Raw genomic sequence first — 12,147 nt, 5'->3', positions numbered from 1 at the left:
GGGTTTTCCCCCAAGCAATCTGAGATTTAGCCTCTGTGAAGCCAACCTCTCCTCCAACCTTTTAATGCCTCTTTTGGTTCTGGGAAATAAGAGGGGAATGAAGCTTGCTCATTATTGTCCTACCAGCAGTATCACTTTTTGTGATGTCACATGCCAGCAATGTCATGTGCTAGTGATGTCATAATCGTGTACGTTTCCTTAACTCTCATGGCTGTAGCTGCTCCTGGCAAGTGGGGGCACTATGTGATCAAGACTGGACCTACCATTAAGCAGAGTGAGGCAGTGGCAGGAGTAAGCCAGCAGTAATTCACACTGAGCAAATTGGAGTCAACTCTTTATTCGCAAACACAGGATCTACACAGGAATGTCAGCCCTAATGAACACAGCAACTCATCTCTGGCAGGTCTTGTTGCCATGAAACATTTGCTGAGACTGAAGGTTCCCACCTCCCCACAGCTGCCTGTCCCTTCCTCCCCATTGTTACTCCCAAGCAATCTGAGATGCTGCCTACGTGAAGATAACTTTGCCTCCGCCCTCTTCATGACTCTTCTGGTTCTGGGAGATCAGCTGCAAGGGGAGCTTGCCACAGCAGGAGGGGGAGACACCTGTGCCTCTTCACCAGCTGGACTAATCTCTGCCTCTTCGCCTCCCTCCTCCCCTGCTTCAGCTTCTGCCTCTGATGCTCTGCCACAGATTCTCCCAGCTCACTAAGCCCTGTTACCTCTCCAGCTTCTGACACCTCCTCGTCCAGGTCTTCTCCTCTGACCACTCATTATCGTCCCACCACCAGTCCCTGGGCTCTGAGCCTTCTTCCCTTGATGGTTCCCCAGCTGGTTCCTCCCAGCATTCCTCTGCATCCAGCCAGCCCAACAATATTCCTACGTTTGAAGGGCTACCCAGTTTAAAGAAAAACCATAAGATGGGAGAGCAAGGACCTTGAATGCACCTGGGCAGCAGACTAGCCGCCTAGTCACAACCATCTCCACCATGGTGAGATATTTTGTATAGCTCTGTTTTAAGTTACAGTAATCACTTCAAATTTTGCATCTCCATATATGTATCCATACATTATTTATAAATTTAAATATTTTATGTGTGTATAAATCAGCACATGCAAAATTTATGCATACCTGTGTCCTTCTTTGTCATATTTTGGGGATGGGATTATGCTCCCCCCCCCTTCTCTTTCTCTCTCTTTCTCTCTCTTGGCTATGAATAAACAGCCACTTTATGGCTGAGTCCAGGAAAATCTTTGATTGTGCCGAGCATACAAATGGGTTCAGTTTTAATCACAGTGGTTCATAATGGGATTTTTTTTCCCCTTTGCAGATCATTCCTGTAAATATTCATCTTTCAAGATAGAGAATAACATCACAGCCACGTTCTTCCTCTGGAGAGGCTGAGATGTAGAAACAACTTAAAATTGTACGCAAACACTTTTATTTATGAGCACTGGGCTCCTAGCTGTTCCTTTGCTGGGAGAAAAGAAAGAGAGCTTCATTTGAAAATAGCTCATTCAGTAGCTAGCCTTTCCGCCTGACTAACTTCACACTTTATCTTTCCATTCATATATGAGCTTTTATGTTTCCGAGGGCTAAATCGGAATGCGACCCACAAAGAAAATCAAATTGTTGTCTCAAAGAAAGGTGCATGTATAATAGCTCAGAGTCTTTATTGATGGCATGTGCTGTTTGCATCTCTCTTCAAGCGCTCAAGTCCTCTCGGATAATTTATGGACCTTCTCCTCTTTGCAGATGTGAAATATATTAAGGCCTCCCAGAAACAATCCTTTAAAACAATCTCGTAGGGAAGGCAAATGAAAGCACTGAATCTTTACCGGTTTCAAAAGGTGATCTATATCCAAATTAAGCAAGGCAGGTCTCTTCCCTTGTTCTCTCCCTTCCCAAATAAGCCCTCGGGGCTTTGCAAAAGACAGGGAAATTAAGTGACAAACCCAAATCGATACTTCAAAATGGCCTCTTTGTTTGCCCAAATGCATACCCTCTAACGTTTCTCCGATGAAAATAGGAATAGCCTAAGGAAAAGCGGGACATTCCAGGATCAAATTTAAAAACTGGGACAGCTTCTGTGAATCCAGGAGTGTCCCTGGCAAGTAAAAATGCTTGAATACATGGAACTAGCATATATGATGGAACAGATCAGAGATCGATCAACCCAAAAGCTCAAAAGAGAATGGGAGATCTATAGACAATATTTAAAATAACACTGTCCCCATATAAAAACTTTAGAATGCTTCAAATAACTCTCAGAATTGGTTAAGGTATAGAGAAGTCAAACAAGATTTAATAACGGCAAAGTTTATTGAAAAATAGTAAAAGGGTAAAAGGACCCCTGACCAGGACTCTGGGGTTGTGGCGCTCATCTCGCTTTATTGGCCGAGGGAGCCGGTGTACAGCTTCCGGGTCATGTGGCCAGCATGACTAAGCCGCTTCTGGCGATCCAGAGCAGTGCACAGAAACACCGTTTACCTTCCCGCCAGGGCGATACCTATTTATCTACTTGCACTTTGATGTGCTTTCGAACTGCTAGGTGAGCAGGAGCAGGGACCGAGGAACGGGAGCTCACCTCCTCACAGGGATTCGAACCGCCCACCTTCTGATCGGCAAGCCCTAGGTTCTGTGGTTTAACCCACAGTGCCACCAGTGTCCCTATTGAAAAATAGAGGCAAGTAATTAGGAAAACAAAGAACCCATATCAAGGAAGTCGGAAGCTGATGGTCGGAACATTTTTGTGAATTTGTGATGTATTGTTCTACTATTTTTTGTTTGTAAGAGATGTGTCGTGCTTCTTTTGTTTCGTCTTCTTTTCTTTTTCGTCTTTTTCTTTTTAAAAAACTTTTGTTTTGTGTGTATGTTTTGATTTTAAACCAATAAAGATTTTTTTTGTTTTTTAAAAAAGAACTCTGATGACGCCTCTTGCATGCCAAGATGTAAGACAGAGTGTCTCTGAGGGTGGGTACAAACTAGTCTGCTGTACAACATTAAGATTTACATTCATTTTTGCATCTATCTGCACCTCTATTGGCATGTGGTCCCTGGAAGCAGAGCCGGCCCACTAATGAGGCAAGGTGAGGCAACTGCCTCTGGCAGCAGAATCCACAGGGACAGCAAATCTCAATGTAGAACTTTACTCCTTCTTTGTTCCCAGTATAGATCTTCACTTAGCCCTTCTTCCCTGGCAGAGGGAGACGCTATTTTGTGGCTCCCTTCAGGTGCTAAGAAGTAAGGGTAAAGGTAAAGGACCCCTGGATGCTTAAGTCCAGTCAAAGGCGACTATGGAGTTGTGGCACTCATCTCACTTTCAGGCTGAGGGAGCCGGCATTTGTCCACAGACAGCTTTCCGGGTCATGTGGCCAGCATGACTAAACCGCTTCTGGCACAACAGAACGCCGTGACGGAAACCAGAGCGCACGGAAACGCCATTTACCTTCCCGCCACAGCGGTACCTATTTATCTACTTGCACTGGCGTGCTTTCGAACTGCTCGGTTGGCAGGAGCTGGGACAGAGCAACGGGAGCTCACCCTGTCGCACGGATTTGAACTGTCGACCTTCTGATCGGCAACCCCAAGAGGTTCAATGGTTTAGATCACAGCGCCTTAACCTTTACCTGCTAAAATGTGTTGGGCCATTGTCCAGAAAGACCATATTAAACCATAATAAACAAATCTATTAAACCATAATAAACAAATCTGCTCTCAGGGGAGAAAGGTTACTCACCCTGCTAGTGTCAATGCCCTTGTGAGAAGAAAGCACAGGAAGTTTATGGTTTTTAATTATTTTAATGCAGGCAGGTAGCGACCATTTTGTGTGAGGGTTTCGTCCACCTGTTCCTCAGAGCAACCTGCATGTCAGTGGAACACTTATTGTTCCAAGAATGCAGTCAAGAATTTTAGCTGCTGATGTTTTTGCCCCACCTGGATATATATGTGGGGAGATTGCAACTCCACAAATGAGGCACCACAGGTAAATTCTGGATGGAAAGGCATTGGCAGATCTGAAATGCTCCGTTTCTTTTTTGCTTCCATGAAAACTGACCGTTTTTTTTACTTTTCTCCCTCCCCCCCCCCGTCCCCATGCTCTACATTTTTTAATTTTTTTGCATTAGAATACTGATAGGGGGTTAATTAAAATGGCCGGATCTTAATAGTTTTACATAAGCCACAAATTATTTCCATTCCAAAACATTGCGGGATACCAGGGCATTGGCAATTCCTTCCATTCCACCCCCCCCCCCCACTTCAAGAAGATTAGCCTTCAGCATCTATATAAGATGTCAAGTAAGAAACCTGCAGGCAGGGGGGGCAGAATGAACATTTCTCTGCGTTTACCTCAAAGCTACTTTTCTGTCACTCGCTCCACACATTTTGAAGATTTATTTCCACGTTCCTGTTATCCAAATGTCATCTAAACACAATACAACTCTGTTCAAACCCTCAAACACCCGATTTAGCTTGGGAGGGGAATGAGCAGAGCAAGAATATTAGCTGTTTCATTTGGCTGTCTCAGCCCTCACAAAATCGGGCCCTTCTTAGTCCTGTTGGTTTAAAACACACACACACAAACACAGGGACTGTTGCGTGTGTGTGTTTTAAATCAACAGGACTAAGAAGGGTCCAATTTTGTGAGCTAGATTCCAGGCTTTGTTTTCATTGTCAGTATATGGAAACATCACCGCTGCAGACAGCCAGATTGTTGACATCACATGATGCGCCTATCTGTGGGAAAGAAGAGTTTCCCAGGACGTTCACAGGCTGGATAAGTCTTTGTGAAGAGTGTAACTTGAAACCTTCTGTGTGCGCATGTTCAGGAAGTTTGACTGACTTGCTAGAAGAACTGAACTGAAAGGACGTGTTTTTCTCTAGTGCTGTAATGTCAGAAATAAACATCATGTAAATAGATTTCTGACTTAATTTCTTTCCCCTGCAGAAGCAGGAGGGAGGGGTTGTGCATTTTACCCACGCTTGGGAAAATGTCGCCTATCAAAATCTCCCTGGTCTGTCCAAGATATCAGCCAGAGGAGGTTACCGGTAAGCAAGCTCCAAGGACAGTGAGAGGGGCCAGCCTCTATGGAGGGGGCTTGCAAACCAACAAGTGGTAGCAGAGGATGGTTGCAACAACAAGATGGCTGAGCACCAGGTGGGAGACTTTTTTTGCTGATAAGCAGCGATCCACGCACCTCTGCGATGCTGATTTATGGCTGGATGGTGAACGCGAATTGAAAAGTCTTCGGTTCCCTGAGAAAAAAAGGCTCCTGTTTTGGATAAAACAGAGCGGAGAGAGGCCAAATACTTCGCATTCCAGAGCTGATAAGAAGTTCCGTTGCTAAGCGACAGGTCGTGAGTACTTTTTGAGCTAAATTTATGGGCTGGTTAGCTTAAAGAGCATAGAGAGAAAAGAAGCTTCAAAAACGAAAGCAAGGCTGGGTTTTTCAGTGACGCTTGATGTAAACAAACTGTTGGAAAAGGGACTTTCCAAGCAAAGAGCTGTTGGATTGCAGCAAAGGCTTATTGTTTACAGATTCTCTGTGGAAGGGAAAATTCCAGACAGCTGGGCTGACTGCCAATTGCAAGCAGCTTGTAAACAGCCCAATAGACTTTTGGATTTTCCAGCTTGTAGCTGAAGCTGCAGCTTGGATTAAAGATGGCTCTGTTCTCTCAGAAACTGAATAGCCAAAATTGGCTAGAATGGTCATTTGCAATGGAATTCTTGCTGGTGGGAGAGCAATTATGAGACTTAATCCACACCCCACAGCCTGTTGCTGTACAAGCACAGGGGAAGAAGGCTGCAATTCAAAGTGAATTGAAGCAGCGTGTCCTGAGAATTTTGGCGGAAAATGTGGACGCTCATCTTGCGCCAGTCCTAAAGGGTGCACAAGAACCAAGGGTCGCTTGGGAGTCACTCCGCAAAGCTTGTGAAGCTGGGGTGGGAAGCAAGGACCGAGAATTGGTTGCACCAAAGGGGGAGAGCCAAGATGAAGCTAGCCAAATTCTTGAGAGCTCATCGAAAGCTGGGAGGAGCTTTGAGCCACAACAAGGAAGTGAAGGGACTGTTGCTGCTGTTGCTGTTGATGATCCTGTTTTTGCTGCAATGGCTGTTGCTGATGGGGGGAGTGAAGCTCGGAAATCAAGCACCCCCACTACTATTGCTACAGAGGAGAAAGCTGTAGCTCAGAACGCTGTTCGTTAGGAGACACCACATCAGGAGAAAGGAGCTAGAGGGAGCTCTGTAAAGCCTGAGGCTTCAAGCAAAGGTCGTACCCAGTCCCAGGCAAAACCAGATATGGCTTTGATGTCCCTAAAAGCCACATCATCCGTGGAGAACTCATTTATTGTAGACACAGGAGCGAAGCAACACATGACGTCACGCCGGGAACTGTTTTCTACATTTGAGAAGCAACGCTTCACTGTGAAACTGGCCAATGGTCAGGAAATGGAAGCAACCGGGATCGGAACTGTGTATCTGGAAAGCCTGAACTTGACTATAAACAATGTTTATTTTGTTCCAGATTTAAAGTACAATCTGTTGAGTGTATCTCAAATCACTAAGAAGAAACTGGTGTTATCCTATGATGAGGAAAGCTGCAAAATCTACAAAGATGGAGAGCTGTATCTTTCTGCCAGAGAGAAAGATGGACTGTATCTGTTGACATTTGAGGAATCGGACTATAAAATGTGCACAGCATGTGAATCTAAAATGCTTTCTCTTGCAGGTATCTCGAAAGAAGACACAAGAGGAAAGGCAACGAAGGTTAACAGTGTTTTTCAGCGAGTGTATGCTGATGTAATTGGTCCTTTAGCACCTTCTAGAGGCAATGCAAAATACTATCTTGTATTTGTTGATCATTTTTCTCAATATGTATGGATTTACATGTTGCAGAGTCCCAGAGAAACCTTAGAAAGGTTTAAGGAGTTTTGTGATAAGGTTAAGAATATTCATGATGCTAAAATTGATTTTCTTTTCACAGATGAGAAGCCATTTTTTCTTTCACAGGATTTTCAGGATTTCCTGGAGAAGCAAGGGATAGAGCACAAGGTTGCTGTTTCTGAAGCTGCATGGAACAAAACTGTGTGTGTAAAAGTGAACAGAGAGTTGCAGAATGGCATGAAGGCACAATTGCTGAGTTCACACTTGCCACATGAGTATTGGGCTGAATCTTTATCATGTTTTTGTTACACTTGGGTGAGAAAGGTTTCAAAAGGTATGGAATGCTCTCCTTTTGAGAAGCTGTTCCACAGAAAACCTTCTGTCGCGCATTTTAAGGTTTTTGGATCTCAAATCAGGACTGAAACTCCAGATGGGGTGAAGAATGCCAGAGGCATTTTTGTGGGTTATGAAAAGGGTCTCTACGGAGTAATTTTGTCTGAATCTGGTCAGGTGAGTCTCACAAAATTTCTAGAAAGTGCTCCTGGACAGGAGAGAGTAATTTTTCACGCATTTTCCACTGCTGATGATTCAGATGATGAATTTGATTATTCTGATTATAGTGATACTGAAAGTGACACAGGAAGCTCGGAGAGTTCTGTTAACACAGTTATTGAGAAAGGTTCACATACAAAAGCTAGATCTTCACAGGTTAAGGATGAACCACTGTTTACTATTGGAACTGGTTCTCCAAAAAGTCCTGAGACTGAACCAGTCAGCAAAGAGGATCAGCACCTCATACGCAGGTCTGAGAGAATAACAAAGGGCGTACCACCCAAGAGGTATTCAAAAGAGTTTGCTAACTCAGCTGTAGCATGTGTTACTATTGTTGACAACTCAAGCCAGGTTACGGGTATGTCTAAGTCGGAGACAAAGACACAACAGGGAGTTGCTAAGCGTAACACTACATTTCCTAACCAAGGTAATGCAGATGCACTCATTCCTTGGAAAACAGACAACCAGAGAGTTACATTGGTGAAACCAGTGGCGGATAGTTCCAAGGGTGGAACTGAAACAACAGGGGATTGTTATATATATAACAACTGTTTGTTTTCTTCTCTGGATCAAGCTTTGTCTGCAGCTAACGATGATTCATATGGGGGAGGATGGCAGTATATGGAAACATCACCGCTGCAGACAGCCAGATTGTTGACATCACATGATGCGCCTATCTGTGGGAAAGAAGAGTTTCCCAGGACGTTCACAGGCTGGATAAGTCTTTGTGAAGAGTGTAACTTGAAACCTTCTGTGTGCGCATGTTCAGGAAGTTTGACTGACTTGCTAGAAGAACTGAACTGAAAGGACGTGTTTTTCTCTAGTGCTGTAATGTCAGAAATAAACATCATGTAAATAGATTTCTGACTTAATTTCTTTCCCCTGCAGAAGCAGGAGGGAGGGGTTGTGCATTTTACCCACGCTTGGGAAAATGTTGCCTATCAAAATCTCCCTGGTCTGTCCGAGATATCAGCCAGAGGAGGTTACCGGTAAGCAAGCTCCGAGGACAGTGAGAGGGGCCAGCCTCTATGGAGGGGCTTGCAAACCAACATTCATGTGTCCTCACTGCAACTCCTTGAAAGGGATGGAGCAAATGCTTTGAATTTCTGGGTTTGATCCCCACCACCATCACTTTTTAAGGGACGCGGGTGGCGCTGTGGGTTAAACCACAGAGCCTAGGACTTGCCGATCAGAAGGTCGGCGGTTCGAATCCCCGCGACGGGGTGAGTTCCCGTTGCTCGGTCCTTGCTCCTGCCAACCTAGCAGTTTGAAAGCACGTCAAAGTGCAAGTAGATAAATAGGTACCGCTTCAGCGGGAAGGTAAATGGCATTTCCGTGCGCTGCTCTGGTTCGCCAGAAGCGGCTTAGTCATGCTGGCCACATGACCCGGAAGCTGTACGCCGGCTCCTTCGGCCAGTAAAGCAAGATGAGCGCCGCAACCCCAGAGTCGGTCACGACTGGACCTAATGCTCAGGGGTCCCTTTACCTTTACCTTACCTTCCCTTTTTAAGGTAGAGCATGGTGTTTGACATACAGAAGGTCCCCAGTTCTGTACTAGGCACCTCCAGTTCAAAGCGTTCAGCAGGTGATGGGAAAGGCCCTTTTCTCCCCTGTCCTCTGGACAGCCACTGTGATCCAGAGTGAACAATATTGCGGGTTTCTTACATTTAATTATTTATACTTGTCAAGTTTATACATTTCACTAGTTTTATACATTTCACTAATTTTACGTTCATTTTGACATTTCAAAACTTGACGTCCATCCCCCTCTTTCTGAGGTTCCTTAAATTTGTTTTTAATATCTTCTGCATATCCAAATCAACTCAATTTGCTCATGTATTCGTCTTCTTTAAATATATACTCTTATAAAACTGCAGGTTGTTACAATAATCCTGCCAATGTGTTTATCTGTTTATAATTTATCTGTAATAATAATAATAATAATAATAATAATAATAATTTAGTATTTGTACCCCGCCCATCTGGCTGGGTTTCCCCAGCCACTCTGGGTGGCTTCCAACAAAGATTAAAAATACATTAAAATGTCACATTAAAAACTTCCCTGAACTGTAAATATTAAAGAAACTATTTCCATTCTTTTATATATATAAAAATTGTTACCTTGATTTCTTATTCTTCTGGTAAGTTTTGCCATTTCTGCATATTCCATACGTTTTTGTATCCCTTTGCTGGGACTTCTGCTTCTTTCCATTTTGGGGCAAGTAACAACCTTGTCGTAGAGTGAACAATATTGAGCTAGATGGAACCTTCCTTACCCAACAATGGGTGGTTGCACAGGTGTGTTCAAGGCAGTTCCGGCACCTCTCAGGTGGGCGCCATTGCTCCCGATAGAATAAGGGAGGCATTCATGGTGAATTCTGGCACTTCTTTTTCTAGAAAAATAACACTGACTGGCACCAATGGTTGCTATCCACCGCTGTGTTGCTCCTACCTATAGGATGATGCTTCTCTGCACATCGACTGGGGAGGGGGAGAGGAGCTACCCATGTTGCATGAGGTCTCCCTCCTGCAATGGGCATTCAGTGGTACCTTGGGTTACAGATGCTTCAGGTTACAGACGCTTCAGGTTATAGACTCCGCTAACCCAGAAATATTACCTCAGGTTAAGAACTTTACTTCAGGATGAGAACAGAAATCGTGCGGCAGCAGCAGGAGGCCCCATTAGCTAAAGTGGTGCTTCAGGTTAAGAACAGTTTCAGGTTAAGAACAGACCTCTGGAACGTATTAAGTTCTTAACCCGAGGTACCACTGTATTGTGTATCCAACACAATAGCTTCTTTTTTCCACTTTGGCCATTCTCATAGTACTGCCCTGAAAAGGCTTTGGCACGCAGGAATGGCTGTGTTAAAGGTACTGAGATCCTAAAGGAGCAGAAAAAGCTTTTTATGTATGCGACAACAGCTGCAAGGATGCTACTAGCCCACAAATTGAAAGAAGATAAAGTCCCTAGCAGAGAGGAATGGCAAACTAAGCTGATGGACTACGTCGAAATGGCAAAGCTGACCAGAAAGCTCAGGAACCAAGAAAACCCAAACTTTAATAAAGGATGAGGGGAAATATAATTTATTTAGGAGATCACTGTAAGCAGATGAAAACATTAGCAGGATTTTAATAAAACTTGGAATGTAGCAAATATCATGGACAATATGGAAAGATATAAAATATGGACTATGAAATAATATGCAGTTGAAAAGGTTGACAGTAGGACCAATGGAGAGGAAGGTGGGAAGTCTGGAGATTGAGAGATATCTCTAAATATGCTTGTGTATTTTTGTTTTGTTATAATTCTACACTTGTAAAATCAAATACAGTGGTACCTCAGGTTAGGTACTTAATTCGTTCTGGAGGTCCATTCTTAACCTGAAACTGTTCTTAACCTGAAGCACCACTTTAGCTAATGGGGCCTCCTGCTGCTGCCGCGCCGCCGGAGCACGATTTCTGTTCTCATCCTGAAGCAAAGTTCTTAACCTGAAGCACTATTTCTGGCTTAGCGGAGTCTGTAACCTGAAGTGTATGTAACCTGAAGCGTATGTAACCTGAGGTACCACTGTAAAAATTTTATATATACAGTGGTGCCTCGGGTTAAGAACTTAATTTGTTCTGGAGGTCTGTTCTTAACCTGAAACTGTTGTTAACCTGAGGTACCACTTTAGCTAATGGGGCCTCCTGCCACCGCCGCTGTGCAATTTCTGTTCTCATCCTGAAGCAAAGTTCTTAACCTGAGGTACTATTTCTAGGTTAGTGGAGTCTGTAACCTGAAGCGTATGTAACCTGAAGCGTCTGTAACCTGAGATACCACTGTATATAAAAAAGGAATGGCTGTGTTATGTATGGCTGTCAGGAAAGTTTCTGAAAGGCAAGGTCAAACCCGGCTGTCTTCAAACGGGGACTTCCCTGAAATGAGATCAATCCCATTTTCAGCCTGGAGGGCTTTGTGATGCACATAAAGGGAACTCGAAGCAGCCAAGTCCTCATTTACATTGTGCTGACATCAGCAGTAGGTCTACCTTGAACACATCTAGGCAACCACCCATTGTTGAGTAAGAAAGGAAAGGTGCCATGGTCCCAATTCTGCACTGCCTGATAAGAGGCACAGCATCAAAGGAAGGGGGTGGGAACATCACCCACTCCTTCTCCTTAGTAGCATTCGTTGCTGAAAGAATCGAAGAAGGGCTACCCCTCTTCTGACCTCTTAGCTGAGCCAACCTCTTCCAGGGTGAGTTCAGGAGTCTCCTTCACTGGCACAGTTAATCATATTTGACATTTTGATTTCCAGGTGATGACAGAACCGCAACACAAGCTCAGCTGCTTCAGAGGATGAGCTGGCTTCCAGATCAGGTATTAATTAGGTTCCCCCTGTGCACACACATCATTTTTAAATTAATGCTGCCGGGATCTAGTCCCATTCCATGCCTAGCCCCAGTTGAGAAACATGATGTTCAGTGGGGCACTGTGTGCCAGGTGTTGTGGGTCAAAATCAGTAGTGGAGGAAGTAATAATAATAATAATAATAAATAATAATAATAATAATAATAATAATAATATATTTATACCCCAGCCATTCTGGGTGGCTCCCAACAAAATATTATTAGTAATAATATTTTTTTTTTTTAAATGATATTTATTAAAATTTTCAAAAATACAGAAAGTAAAGATTAAAGTACATTCAAAGCCTTATTTTCATACATC

The 12,147-nt window shown here is 43.8% G+C and overlaps 2 long non-coding RNA genes across 2 annotated transcripts; both read left to right on the top strand.

The window, feature by feature from the left end:
- Positions 1-204: 204 nt before the first annotated feature.
- LOC308466377 lies at positions 205-8,297 on the top strand. The gene is made up of 2 exons (XR_013980813.1): positions 205-990; positions 8,012-8,297. It is a non-coding gene; the product is annotated as an uncharacterized lncRNA (long non-coding RNA).
- Positions 4,238-4,919, top strand: LOC308466543. Its single transcript, XR_013980875.1, has 2 exons — positions 4,238-4,598; positions 4,678-4,919. It is a non-coding gene; the product is annotated as an uncharacterized lncRNA (long non-coding RNA).
- Positions 8,298-12,147: the final 3,850 nt, after the last annotated feature.

Source organism: Podarcis pityusensis (assembly GCF_964106645.2).
Source record: "Podarcis pityusensis genome assembly, chromosome: 17".
Lineage (NCBI taxonomy): Eukaryota > Metazoa > Chordata > Lepidosauria > Squamata > Lacertidae > Podarcis > Podarcis pityusensis.
This window is presented reverse-complemented; position numbering and strand designations above follow the sequence as displayed.